Below are 20,412 nucleotides of genomic sequence, written 5' to 3'. Positions count from 1 at the left end.
GTCAGATGGAATTGACATTTATGAAAAATAGAAATCTGAGTGCTAATGTTCCTACTGTGAAATTCTGGAGGCAGTTAGTACGAAATTTTAATCAGCCATTAAATAATCAATGGTTACGAGTTCACAGAAGGTTTTTCAAAATTTTAATTTCTTTGGTTTCAGGATATTGGAAGTTACAGATATAATTTTCAACAGGCCTTAAGGAGTTAGAAGTCTGACTCCTATTGAATTTAAAAGTAATTTGATCATTTTATTACCTCAGGCTTCCTTGAAAATCCCAGCATGTGTGGGTTGGATCAATTGTTCCTTTACTACTGAAAGCAGTGAATTGTGGATTCTAAATATCTAGTCCTTGAGAATTGTATGGATCTGGATAAGGAGAAATGAAACGTTCTCAGTTAAACTTTGAATTCTTAGAAGACTTTGTAGAGGGTCTTTTAAATACCTTGTAATGAGTAAATTCAGTTTCATTTTTCATTTTGTTCACCTTTAGGGCCCATCTAATACTGTGAAAAGACCGTGGGTTCTCAAAGATTTCATAACCTATATGAAAGTTTTTGTTAGTTGCATGATATAGATAAGAAAACTCCTCTGTACTGGGAAGATTTGTGGTGCGAAGACTGTTTCCTTTCCTGAAAAGCACTTTTATTTTTTTTCTATTCATGGTGCCAACAGAAAAAAAATACTTGCCATCTCTGTCTCTCTCTAGATGTCTAAATTTATCTTTGGGCTGTTATCTTGAATTGCTCCAGAAAATATTCAGACTAACTTACTAGCCAGTTACTCTTTAGTTGTTTTTTATAGTTTTTGGAGGAAATTTTTTAGGTAAATAAGCTTTTCAGAGTATACTTGTTACCTTCTCTTTTAGTATCCTCTGTTCAATAATTCAGCTACCCGTCTTATCTCCTCGGCTCCTACTGCTTCTAGGTTATATATAGTCTCCATTAACTTCAGAAGCAAATCATATGGATGCATGCGAAAGAGACTTGCAGAAGAAATAATCTCTGTTTATTGTTCAACGGGTCTTAGAGCACACGAACCAGTTTTGTTTCAGATGAAGCTAATGTGGGAGATGCTCTCCAGTCGGGCATGCAAATTGCAGAAGCAAACTAGAGTTGAAATGTTCATAGCGTGGACATTAGGTCCTCAGTACTGAGATGTAGCCAGAATCACCTGTAGCCTGGGAGTTATGGCATTTTCTTGAAAAGGGGCGTGTGTGTATTGACCCTTTCATGCACAGAAAAGAAATGGCTCAGCTTTCATACAGTCTGAGCAACTGGTCTAAAAATTATATTTCTGTGTTTAAAATAAGAAAAAAAGTTGGAGGAACTAGCCAACAGCATTGCCTTTCCTCTTCCATGGTTGGCATGACTTTTAAAGAAAAAAAGGTAAGCTGGAAGGAAACGCTGCTGAAATCTAGTGTCAAGAGAGATCTCTCTCTACAGTCATCACCTCATCGATAAAGGTGCCCTCCTACAGTTCTGAATAAAACATGTGAGAAGTGGGATTAAGTCCTGTCCTTAGTATTCCCTGTTGCCTAACTTGAGACAGTGGTTTGATAAGCATGCCAAGGAGTTTTGTACTGTCTTCTGTATTGTCACCTTCCCTCCCTCCCTCCCTCCTTCCCTTCTTCCCTTTACTTCAGTTTAGGGCAGAGCTAAACGACAGAAAGAAGAAGGAAGAGGAGTCCTCCTCCTTCTCCTTGGGCTGATACAATCTGTTCCATCCCTGGACTTGGGAGCATTTGAGCTAGGGGCTACCACTTGCTGTACAGTGGCCTCCCAGCTCCGGCTTGCTTGGCCTCCCATGAGTCCCAGTGACAGGTGTGAGTTAGCCCAGCCTGCTGTGCCAGGAGGAGACCTGAGATTTCAGGATGATAGTGCTGGGTGGCTCCTACAGATCGAGTGGGAGGAGAATTGAAGCTCAAACGCCAGGTTTAGAAATGCATAGTCCTAGGCTGGACCTAGCCTTGGTCTCTGTAGGGTATAAAGGCTCCTGACTAATGGTAAAATAAGAGCAGCCCATTATTACCAGGCAGTAGGATGAGATCTGCATTTTTTTCCACTTCAGAAGCGTAGGATGTGTTGAGCTGAATTGCTGCAGTAAACCACATGTTCCCATGCTAGATTCTATCATGTAGCCTCTTAAAGAGTTGCTAAATGTCCTCTCTTCCTTTTGTTCTGCTCCACAGTTCAAACTAAAACATGCTGTAGAAGGCTGTCCATTTTGTCAGAAGTTGGCATTTTTAAAAGCAAAAAGAGGCAACATAAGTGTGATTCATCTCTGAAGACGCATTTCCTTTTGATAGTTATCTAACTATCAAAACAGTAGAATAATGGAGCTTTTTCAAAGTATTTATGCAAAGCAGCATATTATTAAGCCACAAATATAGTCTAAATTCAAAAGGCACAATTAGGGTGCTTTAACTTCCTCAGTTTGTAGTCTGTTTTGTATATCACAAGAAGAAAGCTGTGGATCAGAAGACAGACATACTCCTGGCAAGCGATGGGTATATGTGAGCAAGAACTTCCTGTGAAATATTGACCTGGTCACAGTCAGCTGCTCTGAAATTTGTTAAGTAATCTATCTAATATGTCTAAGGAGTAGCATATCAGAATCAATCCATCCAAATGCCTTTGGAAGATCAATAAAAGGATAATAAATCCGATAATTCTCTGTGATCTGCTCCAGTGTGAGCTACTGGGAAAGCCTTATACAGTATGAAGATTAATTCTAGTACACATTTGTTAGGGTGACAAATGCTCTGCACCAGAACTGTGGCTTGTGCAAAATTCAGTTCAAATTCATTTTCAAACTTCATTTTCTGCAATAATCTGCTGTCTTGAAACTGAATGTCAACAAATGTCAATTACTAGAGGACATTTTCAAAAGGGAAATGGAGCCAAAGTTTACAGAAGGAGCTTTCCAGCCTTTTTTTTTTGCTTTTTGTGAATCTCCCACTTAATTTCTGTTCAGCAAAAGCAATAGCTCTCTTTGATATTGTTCTAATTTTTAAACCATAGTAATTATAACAATAAACCATTTTTAAAGTATAATACAGTAAATACAAAGGCTGAAGGGGTAATAAATGTATTTAGATAGTTAATATCCTTACCAGATTAGGAACATTAGTTATCAGTCCTTTATGAGAAGAGAAACTGCTCCCCACCCCCCGCCACTGTTCAGGCACAGTCCTGGGAGTCAATAATATTTTTGTTTCATTAGACTATGGTAGGTGTAGAATCAAGTACATAATCTAGAAACAAAGCCACATGTAGTTTGTTCATTATTTTTCCGGTTGTCACACTGGCTCAAACACCTTTAGGAAAGAACCCTAGCATTTCTGCTTCTGACTGAATGACACGAGAGAAGTGACCTTTCTCAGGGCAAACTGGCACATCTAGGAAATCTTTTCAAATGTTTGAAAGCCTCAGAATTCTATTTGTGAGCTGCATTCTAAAATTTTTCAAAGATTTGGGGACTAGCTGCATCTTTTCAAATAAACTCCAGAGGCTTTGAAGATCAAGAAGAGTACTTTAGCCATCTAGATCTTGGTCAGTGAAATAAATTTGTATTTATTTGAAAATAAAGACCAGAAAGGAGGAGTTAATGTTTCAATTTACATAAAAGCGGAGCAACTATTAATTCACCTAAAAGGCGATTTCTACAGTCTGAGCCTGCTAAATCGCAGCATTTGAATTACAGACTTTTTAAAACTTCGTAGATTGTGATTTTTTTCCACAATCTTAAATTTTTGCTCACAAAAATCTGACCATGCCTTAAAATCAGGCAGAGTACTCTTTGTTCTCTCTGTTCATGTCACCATACCATCATAGCATCTGCCTTTCATGAATCTAGATAAGGAAAAAATTTTGTTGAAAGCAAAGTAGGTGATGGAATCCAAGCACCCACTTACCCCCCCCCATCAGTGAAGTCTTGTTCCTCAGAAATACAGGCTCTGCTGATGTCAGCTCAAAGGGCTTGTTGCACTGTCATAACTTCAAGTCAACGACATCTCGTCTTGGTGGATGCCAGTTCTGGGATGCATCTCTGAAGAAGAGAATTCAGCCCTACTTTAAATGTCATCTTTAGCTGTTGTCACTTAGTGTTGCATCCTTTCTGCTCCAATTAGTGGTATTTCAGTGAAGCTAATAGGTATAATTTCATTAAGCCTTTGCCTTCAGGCTTCTTGATGTCTAATGGAAGTCAGCTCAAAGGTTGAGGTGGACAGTTTCACTAGGTACAGGTATCCTTAAGCAAGTTCAGCAATATAACACATTCTGGATGAAACCAAAATGGATTTCAGGCAGTAATACTGGTGAGGTAAGGAAGTAAAGAAATCTTTATAAGCTTAGTGACTTGCTTAATGGGTTAGCCAGTAGTTATATTCTCAGAGTTGTCTTCAGAAACACTGAAATGGCACTACCCAAGTAATTTTGCAGTTTGCATTGGAGCACTGTAACGTTTTTTATTACAAAAATGTCAGGACTAGGGAGGAAGTGTCTCAGGTTCTGGTTTCAAGGGTTTCTTACTGTTGGGAACGAAAAAAAAAACAAACACAGTGGTAAAATAATGCATGAAAAAGAGAAGTTAGGACCTAGCCTGAGAAGGGGGAAGACAACACCTTAGTTCACTTTCTGTATTTCATAAGCACTCAGCTCTTGTTTGCTCCCTTACTTTCATCACCAGACTGTAAATTATCTGCTGTCAAGACACTGAATTCTGAAGGAGTATTTTAGCAAAATGATACATCAAGGAGGCTGTAATGGTGCCACAAAAGAAAGGACAGGAGCATTTCCTTTCATCCACCGAAGAGATACTGGTTTAAGATGGTCAAACTATTAGCATAGCTACTTTTGGAAATAACCAAAGATGGCTCATAAAATATTTTCTTAGTTTGTCAACAGCAAATTCAGATGTTGTGTGTTTATTTTAGCATGTGGAACAAAGCTAGCATAAAACCACGTTCAGACTAGTGCAGTAGGAACTTTTTTGCCTGCTGTGCTTTTATTAGGCCACAGATTCATTAAGGTCATTAGAGTTTAACTTATCTATACAAGTCTCTTCGAATAAGGTGAGATAACACTAATGCAAATTAAAATCAGCTGTTTATGGCAGTGTAGAAAAACAAATTATTTCTGATTAGTGGCACAATTAGTGTTTCATTGCCCTCTCTGTGAGAGTTACTTCCTAACGGGAACAGACAAATTCAGCTGCTGGGTTGCATCACATGAAATATAATGCAACATGGAAATGATACATTTCAGGGCTCATGCTTGTAGGCAATATGTTTTTAATGCTTATAGAAAATACCAATAGATAAATAAATAAGCAAATAGATAATGAGGCCAAAAGAAGAAAGGAAGGGTGGTGGTTTTACCCCAAGTGGGCAAAATTCAGGGATCAAGCAGACTAAGTGAATGTTGTAATTTTCTGTCAACTCCTTCTGAAGCTGGAATGGGAAACCACTGCAATGTAATGGAGTATTGAAAGTCCAAGGTGCATTAATAGCACATAAAGCTTCCAGACTGCTTATGAAGAAAAAAGCTAATTTCTACTTTTAACAGATATTGTTTTTTCTTCTTCTTTTCTGAGTAGACTCCCTTCTGCTGAATTTTTTTAGTGCCAAAGCATTTATAATTAATAGTCATGAAGGACTGCAGCTTGTACTCTCATTTTACGTTATTTTGAGATAATAATCGAAGCGACAATGTTCTTAGTTGTAAATGTCATAAAATCAATCACCTTTGCTCAAGTAGTTTTGAACGTTATCATTCTTCGTAGTCATCTGTTGGGTCTTTCACACCAATTCTTGGAAAAGGGGAAGAGCACTATAATGTCTATTCAGCCAGTGATGACTGTTCAGAACTGTACAGAAAGTACAGGAAGTATTTTTCAGAATATCCACTTTGCCTGTTTGTACCATTTTCTTTTTTTTTTGGACAGACCCGTAGTCTTCTGTTCTTTTCTTCACACTTTGGAAAAAGATGACTAACCTCTAGTTCCTCAGGTGCTGCTCTGGTTATTGGCTGAGAAGATGCAGCCCTGAGAGTGCTGTTGAGGTTTCCCTTCTGAAAGAGAAGAAATAATACAAGGCTGGGTAACTAGCTTGTTTGAATTTAGGGCTTAGCTGTGAGCAGAAACTAGTTGCATCTTTCCTTTAGAAAATGGTTCAATCCATAGAATTCTTAGGCAGGGCTTGAAGATTTTATTTAACTGTTTATATTTTACTCTTTTACCTTAATGTGGAAGGCAGCAGGACATTGATATTTCGTGGCAGTTTGTTCCTATTACACTTACTGTAAATAAGAGGTTATTCTCATTCCCTATCCAAAACAACTGTGATGGCATTTAGCATATAATATCTCAGTATCATAAGAATTTTTTAAAAATTATTTTTCCTCTCCCACAAGTGCTGTTGTCTTTCACAGAGTTTGGTTTTGTTTTGCATTAGGAACAAAAATTTTTATTTCTGCTCTACTTCTGACCCTCCACAAAATGTTGATTTGAGATAGGTGTGCACTTTATAATTCTGAACTTACTTTAGTATTTCTTATTCTATGGACTTCGATATTTTTTCTTCCTCATTTTTATATTAAATGCCAAGTTCGCTCAGCTACGAAGTAAAGAGTGCTGGTGGGACCTGATTTCAGCATATTTAAAGTGGATCTGACCAGAGTTCCTTGACACAGATTAATTTGTATCAAGCATTCTGTGTAAATATTTATCCCCTGAAAGCTCTGATTTTCTTTAATGTTTCATGTTATTCTCCTATGCCTGTTACTAAGATTGACTATCACTGTGAAAGTTACTAGTAATATATATGCAAATATATGCAAAATAGTTGTAGAGATATTCAGTATGTGGTTTTTTTCCTTTGCGGTACATAGTTAGATACCCTTTTCTCCTCAGACTGGAACTATGTGAAGTGAAGGAGAATGTCATTCTGTGGAACAACTGTTGAGTTTTGTGGTTGCCAGTTGAGGGAGTGAAATTTCAATTTATTCCGTAAGCTGCATAACAAAACAACATCAGTGCCTGAATGTATTAAAATCTGTATTTTAAGGGTTAACAATGTTATGCAAAAAGCAGCTGAAGCCCAGTAATTTTACCTGTGCATAGCTTTGCCTGTGGGGATTTCTGTGTATGCTAATAAAGAAAACCAATTAGAAGCATGCCAGGCTTGTTTTCTTCTTTAGAATTACTCGTCTACAGTATATACGTGGCTGACATTTTGAACCATGGGTCTCTTGAGGTTTAGTCTTGTAATCATATATGTATCCATAAAAGTAGATACCCAGACATGATAAACACATAGATATAATTCAGGACTTGAGGTTAGTGAAAGGGATGTATACTATATTGGGATCCATTGCTTTGTATTTTTGCGTACCTAAAATATGTATTGCTTTGAATAAAAAAAAAGAAATTTGCCTTGGAGAAATTTTTTAATTATTGGCTACATCAGTAATTAGGAAAATATTTTATTTGTATTCTGCAGGTAGGCACTTGGTTTACAAGCTTCTTAGAACAAAATATTGAAAATATTTATTTTCTGTCTTCAGTCACTGAAAGAACTTCAAACTCAGAAAGGCACTTTGTTAAAAGACATTTTCTTCTTGCCGTAAAATTACATAATCTATGGTCCACGTACCTTTAGTTAAAACAGAGTGCTTGTGGGGTTCTGCTACTCCAAACAAAGAGGGTAAGGGATATATAAAGTCATTGGTATTTTGTACAATAAAGGATTAAATTAGTCTCTTGTAAACTTGATTGCCACAGTCATGCAAGTTTACAAAATATTTTGAATTCGGCTCGAAATCCTGTGAAGTCTGTGAGAAGAGAATGCCTGAAAATAATGTTTATAAATTTTATGTATTTTTTGATGGGGCTTGTATTCTTTATGGTTCCAGCTTGTTCTTTAATAGTCAACTCTTCCTGCTTCACTTCCCCTTTCTGTGTGTATTCATATTGGTTGTATACAAGTCCATGTGGACTTAGCAGCAGAAGTCAGTTTCCACTTTGGTTAATTCATTATCAGAAAAAAACAATGAAATTCCAATAATATGACCTTCAATTTGACATAGATAGACCTCTTTAGTTTACTTATGCCTAATTCTACAATGCTTATCTTCACAATTCTACAATTACTGCATATCTTGAAACTGTTAACATGGTATTCAACATTCTATTGTATACTGGATACTTGGCAGATACAAGAAAGCTCATAAACCAAAGTAACAATGTCTTTACTTCTAAATGGAAAAAATCAGTTTTTCAAAGAAAGGCACTTTATTATATTTAGAAACTGGATCAAGTTTACTGATAACCATGCAAAACACATAAAAACATAGCTTGAGCTCTAGATGTTGAGTTTGCAAGGTCGAGAGTGGTGAGGTCTTCCCCCGCACCCATTATAAAACATCAGACTTAATAGGGATGAATTGAACAACCATCTTGGAATTACACGGTGCAATGTTTTTATAGAGCCATTGTTTCTGAAAGAACTCTGCATCGTCTTTATGTTACAGGCCTGGAAAGTAACATTTTCTGTAGATGTCAGCTTCTGTCTGGTGTGATGCCCCATTCTTCTGGTGATGACACATGCCACTACTGAGTAGTACTGGCAAATGGAAGAGGCCTCTTGGAATAAGGTAGGTTTCTTTCTTTTCCACAAAGGCACAGCTTGATAAAGTTCTTAATAATTACTCTTCTGTTTAAAATAAATGAAGTCGAACAGGCATTTTAAGTCTTCTAAACTTTGCAGAGATGCTACTGATCTCATAGATATTGCTGCTATTACTTGGTTGTACCTCTACAATTATCAGCAGAAGGTATTTTCAAGGTGTCACCACTGCACTGCAGCAAAAACTGCCATTCACGATCAGCAACAGAAACTAGGAAATATAAGGATTTATTTTAATTCCTATCATTGGTTGCCAGAAAAAAACAGTGTCTGTAATATAAATGATTTCTATAATGGGGAAAATTCATTGCTTGTAGATTTAAAGACTATTGAAATAGCAGCAGAAGAACCAAGTGCATATGGTCTTTCTTCAACACGGTGCTGTAAAAAATGGCAAATTGGAGCTAGGGGAGCAAAAAAGGATGTATGAAAAGCTTAGAACTGGGGGAACTGGGAAAGGTACTTTTGCTTGGAGAGGACCCTTTGATTAGCAAACCCTGAAGAAGTGCTATACGGTAATTGTAGAAGTAAGACAAAGGAGGGGGCAGCTGTGAAAACAGAGTATTGTGCTGGATCCATGTTTCACTTCACCTTGACTTGTCATTGGTTTTGGTGGCTTCCTCTGTGTTGCTATCTACCAAACAGAGCTATTAATGCATCCGTATGGGGCTAGATTATTCTATGAGCTTTTGTTAGTGTCACTGTTTTGTTCCAAAGCATTCTTGGGATGTTGTGACTGTTACCTGTGGCTACAAGTATACTCTGTAGTCCCTGTGCACGTGTTGTCAGAAATAGCGTATCTTAATTACCACTCTGTAGCTGAGGTTATTTGCTAGTAAAATGGTTTAATGAAAGTGATTTTGAGAAATGTTTGCATATTATATATGCACATCATCTCTGGTCAAAGTGCAGCGCAATGAATAGATACTGTCTTCTAGTGGCATTGGTTCCAGTTTACTATTTTCTCACTGGTAAAAGATGTATTGAGGTGAGAGTTTGTTACTTAAACGTGGGACTGGTAAAAATGACACAAAACCTGCAATAGACCCACAACCACCTGGAATAGCAGCTGAGCCCTTGGCAGGACACCATAGGGTATGCAAAATGTACTAGTTGCCTATGCTTAGCAGTCCTATCCTATATATTAGATTTCTATTGCAAAGAACCGTACAACCTGACCTGATTCAGTGGATTGTGACAGGTTGTAATCCCATATTCAGATGTGATGTTGTAAGTGGGGTACATGGAGACCTGCAAGGAAAGGAGGGTTGAAATGAAGCAACTAAGGCAACCACTAGGAAGATGTAAGACAGTAGGGGGACTTAATTTATCTTCTTTTCCACTGATTGCTTTTCCTACTTCTACTCTTTGTGGGCTAGCAACTCACCACTTTCAAGTGAGCGACATCTTTGCTGAGTTGTTCTGTCATGCATTATTTCACAAAAAGAAATGTATTAATTGCTCTGTGCTGCACTGCATCCCCTCATTGTGTACCAAGTGTAAGGGAAAATATTACGGTTGGTATCTGACATGTGGAACTAATTTGCCTCCCGTGGAGTTCAGGGAGAGGTCTTGGCTATTACAGTGGAAGAAAACATTATGAATTATAGACACCTCACTTCATGATGCTTCATTTGTAGTTTCCATTTGTGATGATATACTATGAATAAAATATGGGGACAATATCCTTGCCCCATTGAAATTAGTAGGAGTTTTTCTCTTAACTTCAGCTAGGCCGTGACCCTGGGAGTCTCTGTTGGCTCCTGGTGTAGGATTTGTTCTGTTCATGCCTCTAACTAGACCTCCTCTGAGGACTTAGTTTTTAATATTACTACAAAATCTACTTCTTAGGTAATAATTCTCTCTTATTGAGGTTTATTTGTACTTGATTTGGGGAATCCTATGCTCAAAGAAAAACACGTTGCTATACTTATGTTGTTCTATCGTTATATTATATGGCAGTATTTTAGGGGTAGTTCTAGACTGACTCTCAGGAAATCCTATCTGACAAAAAGAGACAAAGGACTTCAGAATAATTTCCCAAAGGATGGGGTGGCAATCCTACAGGAAAGATATGATATAAAACTGTTCTGCTTGTTGAAGGCTATAAAATGGACTGCACGAAACAAGGCTTAACTCTGAAAGACTAGATTGCTTAATAGCTCTTTAATATCACTGGTTTCTATGATCACAAACTCTTTACTTGAGCATATTGTGGATTTTCCTTTACCAGCTGTTTTGATTTGATAAGCCTATTTTTGTCCTTGGGTGAAAAGTTGTTCTTAAGTATTATTTTTACTTTAGTAATGGACTCTTTCACACTCCTTCGGCTGGAGCATGTATTGCCCACAGGTCATTCGTATCTTACAAAACCTCCTACTCATTGTATAGAGCAAGCATAAGAGTATATTAGAATTGGTGTACGACATATGTAGCTAAATTTTGATTGTCAAAAACATGAATGCTACATCAAAGCTTTTTCTGACTCTGGGATATTTTCTTAATGCAAGTATTAACTGCTTGGAAAAAAAGGACGGTTGTAAAATGCTGAGTATGCTCTCATCTGATATCTTATTTGATTTCTCTATTTCAGTATCTCAGGTTCATTAAACTCATTCATCAGCTCCTATTGGAGGTTCCATTGTATTGGTGGATGTTGGTTTAGGAAACTTACAATGTTTTTAATTAAAAAGGCCTCCCGGTTTGGGCTCAGTCTTTAGAATTACAGCCATAAAAGTTTGTGCAGTGTATGTGCACATATGCATATGTATGCACACGTGTCTGTTTATGTTGAGGGTTTGAAGCTGATTGGTAGAGGTATTTAAAAAATCTTCTCTTCTGCATGTTCAGGCCCAAGTGTCCATAAGAATGCTCTTGTTAAGCTTTGTTATGCAAAGTTATGCTAGGAGGGAAGGCCATGAAGGTATTAAGCTATTTATTGCCTAGTCCTGTGGTGCTAATTTACCATTTTATGCTCCCTGCATTTTGCTTCATTCATTCAAAACTATGTATAAATGGTATTTTCCAGCTTGAAATCCCTTGCTGAGCCATTAGTCCCGTAGATAAGTATCCTTGCATTGGCACTTCCTCTTGACTAAGAAGGTTAGCATTGCAGAGGGTGTGGCGGCGTAAGATTATTTTCACCAGGGAGGAAACATGATATCTGCCTACCATGGGTATTGCTGCATTTAATTCTGCCTGCTCTTCCTGGTGTCACAGTTTGTTAACTTCTCCACTGAGTTGTTAGAGATCTTTAGGACAGTGATATTGCATGCATGTGTATTATATAAGTAATAAACCAAAATATTTAATCTTGCTAGTTCCTGTTACTTTTTGATCAACACACTGAATCAGTATTAAGCCTTTGCTTTGTTACTTAACTTGCCAAAGCCTACTGCTTATTCAACTGGAAGAGTACCAAGAAAACAAGACCCTAGTGTTCTTCTCGTCACAGTTGTCCCAGATTTTCAAAGTGTTTGAAGTACCCTGGAGGTAGATAATCTTAAAGCAATTTGTCAAGGAGCCAATATAAATAAATCTATTTTTATACAAGATTTCATGGTGATAAGAATGTTTGATGGAGGGAAAATGATTCAGTGCAATTTGTAACTTGGAGAACGCAATACATTTGACTCCTTTTCCTGTATAATACAAAGAGTTCATATGTTGCACAATGTTCATTTTTAATTAAACATTTCATCATCGCACAGCCTTTTATTGACATTCCTCATAATAGAGCTGATAAGATCCTGACCTACTCTTCAATAAAGCAATGTATAACTCAATATTCTGGCACACGCTGTTCCCTTCAGAGTTAAACACATGATTTTCTGATTTAATTTTAAAATCTTATGTACTTTTATTCACATTTATTTACTTTAACTTCTCAGATTTATGCCCTTGTTTGACTTATGCAATTTGGATGCGACCATTTCTTGGGCTATTACTCCTGTTTGCTTGAGCTTTTATCTAGCTGGACCATTTTATTGAATTTTTCCTCCTTTCTTTCTTTTCCTTTTTAAAATTTGTAATAAAAAATGATTTATCACCTAATCTTGTTTCGTACTGTACCTTTTGAGTCCAATTTTGATTAGTTGCACTAACTTCACTACTGCCTTAATCGTAGGTTTATAGTGTTTCTGCTATCACAGAAATTCCTTCAGATAATCCGTGAGAAGAAATTCCTGAAGATGTTCCCAAAGAAGAATTGCAAAGTTGATCCCTGTCAGTAATCTTAAAGAGCCCTGTGATATAAAGCTGCTGAGGATCATGCATTTAGCCATACTGATAAGCATCCCTGTAGCTTAGCAGAATTTTCTCACCTCCAGCGGAGCTGCAGCAAGGGAGCAGGAACTGATCCCTTCGGCTGGTAGTGGCTGCTGTGGTGCCTGCTGACCCAGCTGGAGACAAATGAGAAGTTGGCCGTAGAACAGCATCCGGAGGAAATAAGCCTAAGTCTTTTTTGCAGGGTCTGCTGTCTCCTGTGTTAGGTTTATTATGTCAGAAATGGTAGTACTCCTCTACATGTGAAAACCAGGATTCTCTAGCATTTTGCTGCAGCAAGTCACCACTTACGAGTTGAGCACCTACCATACTCACCTAAATATGTGTTATATGTAGAAACTGACATCTGCCTACTTGCTGCCCATCATGTGTTGCAGGACCCACTTTCTCAGTATTCTCCTAACCTCTTGCTGTATCAGCTGTCTCAGGCGATAACCAGTCAACTACCCTGAGCTTCTCGTTCATACTTTGGAAAGCCAGCTCTGGGCATTTGCTGTTCATCCTTATCCCTGTATCCCAGATTGGTCACTCTTGACCGTAAAAGTATATTGATTTTAGCTGATAATTTTGAGATAAAGATATTTTGAGATAAAGATATTTTCAAGTTAAATTCTGTAATGTATCACAGAAAATGCAGAACTGCCTTGCACTTTGGAGTTTTAAAAGCTGGGTAACACTAAGCTCAGCTACTGAGGATGTATTCCTTACACCCTCAGAGATTTCCAGTCTTGCTTTGTCAGCATAACAAAAGTTAAAAATCACACAGGGCCTCTGAGAGTAGCAAGTTACCATGTGCCAGATGTGTATCTTTCAAAATCAAACCTTTCAAGCTTTTTTGTCATCAACAAAGTCCAGATGCTCAAGGATAAATAGATATGTAATATATTGAACTAAGTAGGTATTAGATGCTTGAACTAAACATAGATGTCTGATTTTGATCTGATTTTATTTTCTTTGGGATGTTCTGCCCCCCAAACCTCCAGGAAAATATACTGCCATGTTATTGAAAATGTAGGGGTTCGTATCCAGATTCTTTAGTTGTTGGTACACGGAGGAATTGGAGAGTCAGGAGAGTGTGAAAGTGTGTGACTTGAAAGAAACAGTGTATTGTGTTTTGTTAATTATTCTAGAAGGTCATTTTTTTAGAAAAAGGAGTATATCTAACAGCCTGTGCAGCAGATTCATGGCTAGTATCAAGGGAAAAAAGATGAAGGTGTGCCTGGGGTACCTAGGAAGCTGTCAGCACAGGTGCCAAAAGCTATGCCTCTCTGTCTTTTCTTCCATTGCCATCTGCACTTGCTAGATTAAACTAAATCAGGTAAATGCCAGCAGAAGCTTATGCCGTTGTTTGCTGTGCAAGCATATGATTGATAAATTACAGGTGCAAGGCCTCACCATCCCCAGCAGAGGAGGTAGAAAGACGTGAGAAAATGAATAAGCTGATAAAGTTGTTAGTCATATCCATTCCTGAAAGCTCAGTTGTTAAACCAGACCTAAGTCGTATCAGATGACTTAGAGATGACATTAGAGATACTGGACATCACCACTGAAATAAAGATACCCAATTTTAATCAGAGTGTTGGAGGAGAGAGACTCAATTTATGCATAGGAGGACTCTGCTCTTCAGAGGCAGTGATGAGAGTGCTCATGAACAGACTGACTTGCTCTCCGTCTCTCCTCCCACCCTGGGCAGTCCTGCAGCTGACATGAAGAATAGGAAGGAGTAACATGGGTATTTTGCTTGCTTGCTTTGGGATTGTTTTTGGTTTTCTTGGTTTATACCTCTGCAACTTTGGGCTGTCTGGCAGTGTTTGAGCTAGCTGAAGAGACTGTGCAAGCTGGGATGGTGATTGGCATCTTCACAGATGCATTGGTATTGGCTTCCCCCCAGTTTCTCACCACAGCCTGTTCTCTAGGTCTTTTAAAGGGCTTCTAGAATTAATAAAATAAGATCCTGGGTTTTAAACATACTTAAAACATGTTAGGAAAAAAAAGTTATGTTGTATTTGCTGTTGAACATTTGTCTAAATGCCCCCTTGTATGTAGGGGACTAATACGAAGATCTTTTTTTTTTCCATCTTTAGGCAGAAAGTAAAGTAGAATATTTACAGAAGAATGAAAAACCATAAAATCCAATTCTAATGTCATCAGTGTAAATTTTTATAAGTGTTTTAAAATGCACCATGTAGTGTGTAGGAGTTTGTTTTCATGAGCACCACTTTAAAAGCAAAAGTCAGACTGTGTTTTTGCTGACAGAACTCAAAGAAAAGCGGATGTTATTTCTCCATTGAGAAATATTTTATAGTGGTTAATTAAATAAAAAAAAAGCTTGTGCAGCTGTGGTTTTGATATTCAAAGATACCCCCTTGCCAGAGGGAAGGTGAAAGTGTGGTTTAACTAAGTCTGTAATCTCATTTCAAAAGATCTGTGTTCATATTTATGGAAATTAGTGTTTTAAATCCACTTCCTCCATCACATTGTTTACATTATACGTACAGCATATAATCTGGCAGTTAGCAAGCCCATGTAAGTACAAGTCAGCAATGGGCCACACCAGTTAAGATCAGGATGACCCAGATATGCAGTTCTGGCTTTGCTGCATGCTGAATTACCAGCTTTGTGAAACTCATGACAATTCACAACCACTTCATATAGAGTCGTATTTGCTTCTGTATCCACTTGACACAGGAAAAAAGTGTGCTTTAGGAAGAGAGGAGTTATGTAGCATTGTTGTTTCTGTCTATATTTGTTTAGTGCTTTAGATTTTGTTGAAAAGGAAGTCTGTTGACTAAGTGCTTTAGTTACATTCAGTTCCTTAAAAATGGATGTGTTTTGTTTTTCAGCTTATTACCTGATGAAATATTAGTTAATGTTAAGTTTAGAAAATATTATTGGAATACTGTAAGTGCATTATTTAAAATGAGTGAACAACTATTATCTTGTTGATGTCTTATTGGGTATAACCATTGCAAATCTCACTATTTTATAGAAAACAGTTTAATGATCCGTGAAGTGCCAACGTTAATTGCTGATATACTGTTATCACACTCTTATAAAGTAAAAAAAATATTAACGCTAATAATTTAATTCTATTACATTATTTATATTGATATTTAAGGTGTTTTACTAAATTAAAAAGAAATTTAAAAAAAGAACAAAACCACCTCAGTATTTGGAACATTTTAAATTCATTGACTGTCATGTACAGAATGCATACCATGCCTAAAACATGTATAAATAAGGCAAAGTAGAAAATCACAGAATCACAGAATGGTAGGGGTTGGAAGGGACCTCTGGAGATCATCTCGTCCAACCCCCCTGCTTGAGCAGGCACACCCAGAGCAGGGGGCACAGGGGCATGTCCAGGTGGGTTTTGAATGTCTCCAGGGAAGGGACTCCACACCCTCCCTGGGCAGCCTGTGCCCCTGCTCTGGCACCCGCACAGGAAAGAAGCTTTTTCCTCATATTCAGGTGGAACTTCCTGTGTTCCACCTTGTGCCCATTGCCCCTTGGCCTGTCGTTGGGCACCACTGAAAAGAGCCTGGTCCCATCGTCCTGACACCCACCCTTTAGATATTCATAAACATTGATAAGATCCCCCCTCAGTCTTTCCTTCTCCAGGCTGAACAAACCCAGGTCTCTCAGCCTTTCCTCATAAGAGAGAACTTCCAGTCCCCTGATCACCTTTGTACCTCTCTGCTGGACTTGCTCAAGCAATTCCCTGTCTTTCTTGAACTGGGGAGCCCAGAACTGGATGCAGCACTCCAGATGTGGTCTCACTAGGGCAGAGTAGAGGGGGAGGATAACCTCCCTCGACCTGCTGGCCACACTCCTTTTAATGCACCCCAGGATATCGCTGGCCTTCTTGGCCACGAGGGCACAGCGCTGGCTCAGGGTGAGCTTGTTGTCCACCAGCACTCCCAGGGCCTTCTTAGCAGAGCCGCTTTCCAGTAGTTCAGCCCCCAGCCTGTACCGGTGCATGGGGTTGTTCCTCCCCAGGTGCAGGACCTCGCAGTGGCTCTTGTTGAATTTCATGAGGTTCCCCTCGGCCCAGCTCTCCAGCCTGTCCAGGCCTCGCTGGATGGCAGCACAGCCTTCTGGTGTATCGGCCGCTCCTCCCAGCTTGGTCTCATCAGCAAACTTGCTGAGGCTACACTCTGTCCCTTTGCCCAGTTCACTGATGACTATGTTGAACAGGACTGGACCCAGCACAGACCCCTGGGGAACACCACTAGTTACACGTCTCCAACCAGACTCTGTGCCGCTGATCATGACCCTCTGAGCTCAGTTGTTCAGCCAGTTCTGGACCCACCTCACTGCCCACTCATCCAACCCACACTTCCTGAGCTTCCCTGTGAGGATGCTATGGGAGACACTGTCACAAGCCTTGCTGAAGTCAAGGTAAACAACACCCACTGCTCTCCCTTCATTGACCCAGCCAGTCATGCCATCACAGAAGGCTATCAGGTTGGTCAAACATGATCTTCCCTTCGTGGATCCATGTTGACCACTTCTGATAACCTTCCTGTCCTCTGCGTGCCTGGAGATGACCTCCAGGATGAACTGCCCCATCACCTTTCTAGGGATGGAGGTGAGGCTGACTGGCCTATAGTTCCCCAGGTCCTCCTTCTTGCCCTTTTTGAAGGCTGGAGTGACATTGGCTTCCCTCCAGCCCTCAAGCACCTCTCCTGTCCTCCACGACCTTTCAGAGATGATGGAGAGTGGCTTAGCAACAGCATCCACCAGCTCCCTCAGCACTCGTCGGTGCATCCCATTGGGACCCATGGATCTGTGGGGATCCAGATTGCCTAGGTGATCTCTGACCCAGTCCTTCTCAACAGATGGTAAGTCTTCCTTTCTCCCAGTTTGTCCTCTCTTCTCTGGGGGCTGAGATGCCTGAGGGCCAGCCTTAGCAGTAAAGACCAATGCAAAGAAGGCATTCAGTAACTCCGCCTTCTCTGCATCCTGCATTGCCAGGGCCCCTTCCTTGTTCAGCAGCGGGCCCACTGTATCCCCAGTCTTCCTTTTACTGCTGATGTATTTAAAGAAGCCCTTCTTGTTGTCTTTGACATGTCTTGCCAGATTTAATTCCAAGTGGGCCTTGGCCTTCCTTGTCGCATCTCTGCTTTCCCTGACAACATTCCTGTATTCTTGCCAAGTGGCCAGTCCCTTTTTCCACATACTGTGAACCTCCCTCTTCCTTTTGAGTTTCTCTAGAAGCTCTTTGCTCATCCATGCAGGTCTCCTGGCCCCTTTGCCTGACTTCTTCCTCCTGGGGATGCACTGATCTTAAGCTCGGAGTAAGAGGTCCTTGAATACTGTCCAGCTCTCTTGGACCCCTCTGCCTTCCAGAGCCCATGGGATTGCTTCTAGCAGGTCTTTGAAATGGTCAAAGTTGGCCCTCTTGAAGTCCAAGGCTGTAACCCGACTCATAGCCCTGCTTCTACCATGCAGTATCCTGAAGTTGATCATCTCATGGCCACTGCAGCCAAGGCTACCCCCAACTCTCACATCCTGAACCAGCCCTTCCTTGTTTGTTAGGATAAGGTTGAGCAGCACATCTTGGCTCTTTGGCTCCTCCACCACCTGCATCAAAAAGTTGTCCTTGATGCTCTAGGTAGATAGGTAGGTATTGAGGAAAACTTTTTAGTTAAGGCATTTGGCTAGAACTTGGAAGGTACAAGTTTAGTTGCTGAATTTAACCATGCTTTTTCTTGATCTGCCATGCCATGTGCATGCTTTAATCTCCTAGGAAAAAATAAGTGAGAATTTTACCAGATCATTTGGAGGGTCCTGTATTTTAATTCAGCTTTTTATAGGCTGAAGTTAATTTTCTACCATTTTTTCGTCTCCTTTTCTCTTAGCTTTATTTTTATGGCACAAGCCTATTAGAACTGTTTAAATTTGTTACTTCAATTTGGATAAAGACAACAGATTTTAGCCCTCCCATTCTTTTGGGGGTATAATGAAGAGAGTATTAAAAAAAATATTAAAGTACTTATATTTATTGATGGGATTTCACATTCTTGGCTAGTTCCAAGTTTATATATTATATGTAGGAAAGAATTGTCGTAAAATTCCAGGTATTTTTGACTAAAAAAAAAAACTAATGAGAGGACTGTCTACTACTTTCACTACACTATTTCCATTGGTCTTGATAGAGGTTCCCACAGAGTACAAAAGATTAAGCTGAGGTTACAGCTGGCACGTATTGTAAATGGATGCAGATAAAGAAAAATCCAGAGACACGTAGTTTACATTGTACTGAGGTGTGTGCATGTACAGATATATATGTGTGATACTTAATTTTTCTGCAACTTACTGCTGGAATGTTCTCCTCCCCCCTGTATCCACATGCGCACTGAATTGCAGTTCTGGTCTGGCTTTAATGAAAGGGCATTCTTCTGCTCTGCAGTTGCCCTCAGTTGTTGTATTTAGTGCTCTGAGATGGCAGCTTTCACTGTATCTATAAAATATGAGTAAGCATCAATAAGCCATCCAAGAGAAAAGAGTTTTAAGGAGGTATTTGAATGAGGAGAGGATGACTGTACAAAAAAGGGAGTGGAGTTCTCTGAGTTTATACTCAGGCGCTGGGGAGAAAAGCAGGTCATTTGGGCAAGAAAGCCTGTAAGCATCTCTCACAGGGTTAGATGATATGCTGAAATTGTAAATTCCACGTGGCAATCAGTGTCGTGTGTGCGTGTGCACATATTGTTGTAGTGAAGGTATCCACTCATCCTCTGCTCCCTCTGCAGCTCTCCAGGTATTCATAGTGTGAAGTCCAAGCCATGTTCACCAGTCACAGATTCTGTGGGGAAAAAACCCAACCTGCAACAAGTATTTGCAAGAACAGTTGCACGGGAAGTCCCATTTGAACAAAGCATTTTAACTGATGTGAAAGTAGATTCCTTAGGCAGTTGCAAACATTTGTGGAGAATTAGCAAACAGGAGAGGCCTTCTTGTCACATAGCTTGGGCCACCCAATCAGGAAAAGCGCACAGTTTTGTGAATTAAGTAAGTGACCAGTCACGCATCGTGAATAACGAATAGTGATTGTTCATATCGGTCAGTTAAAAATTGTGTCATAGGGTCAAATATGTTTGCATACACTGCTCAAGGACTTGTGACTAACGAAGTAATTAGTAACACCCATGGCCTATTTGCAGACACCTGGTGAACAGATTTAAGGGCTCAATCCATTGGTTATGTTTCCCAAGGAGCAATTCCACCAGCTTTAGCTAAAAATGTGTAAAATCAAGACTAGAACAGAAACAGTTTCATCATGTACTAGCAATGTCCATCCTCAACATCTGCTGTGATATATCCTTTATTGATATGAATATAACATAAGATGGATTCTGTACCCAGTTATGTGATCCCCCTCAGACCAAACCAGCAGACCCCCAGGCATCCAGAACCCTCAAATACCTGTACTATTTTTT

At 39.4% G+C, this 20,412-nt stretch overlaps 1 long non-coding RNA gene across 4 annotated transcripts in view; it reads left to right on the top strand.

The window, feature by feature from the left end:
* LOC142061119 (uncharacterized) overlaps positions 1 to 20,412 on the top strand; it is a 248,412-nt gene that overhangs the window by 45,003 nt on the left and 182,997 nt on the right. For all 4 annotated transcript variants that reach the window (XR_012662063.1, XR_012662065.1, XR_012662067.1 and 1 more), the window contains one exon: positions 8,532 to 8,654. This is a non-coding gene — a long non-coding RNA (uncharacterized LOC142061119). The remainder of the gene's footprint in view (positions 1 to 8,531; positions 8,655 to 20,412) is intronic.

This window comes from Phalacrocorax aristotelis, chromosome 1 (assembly GCF_949628215.1).
Source record: "Phalacrocorax aristotelis chromosome 1, bGulAri2.1, whole genome shotgun sequence".
Lineage (NCBI taxonomy): Eukaryota > Metazoa > Chordata > Aves > Suliformes > Phalacrocoracidae > Phalacrocorax > Phalacrocorax aristotelis.
This window is presented reverse-complemented; position numbering and strand designations above follow the sequence as displayed.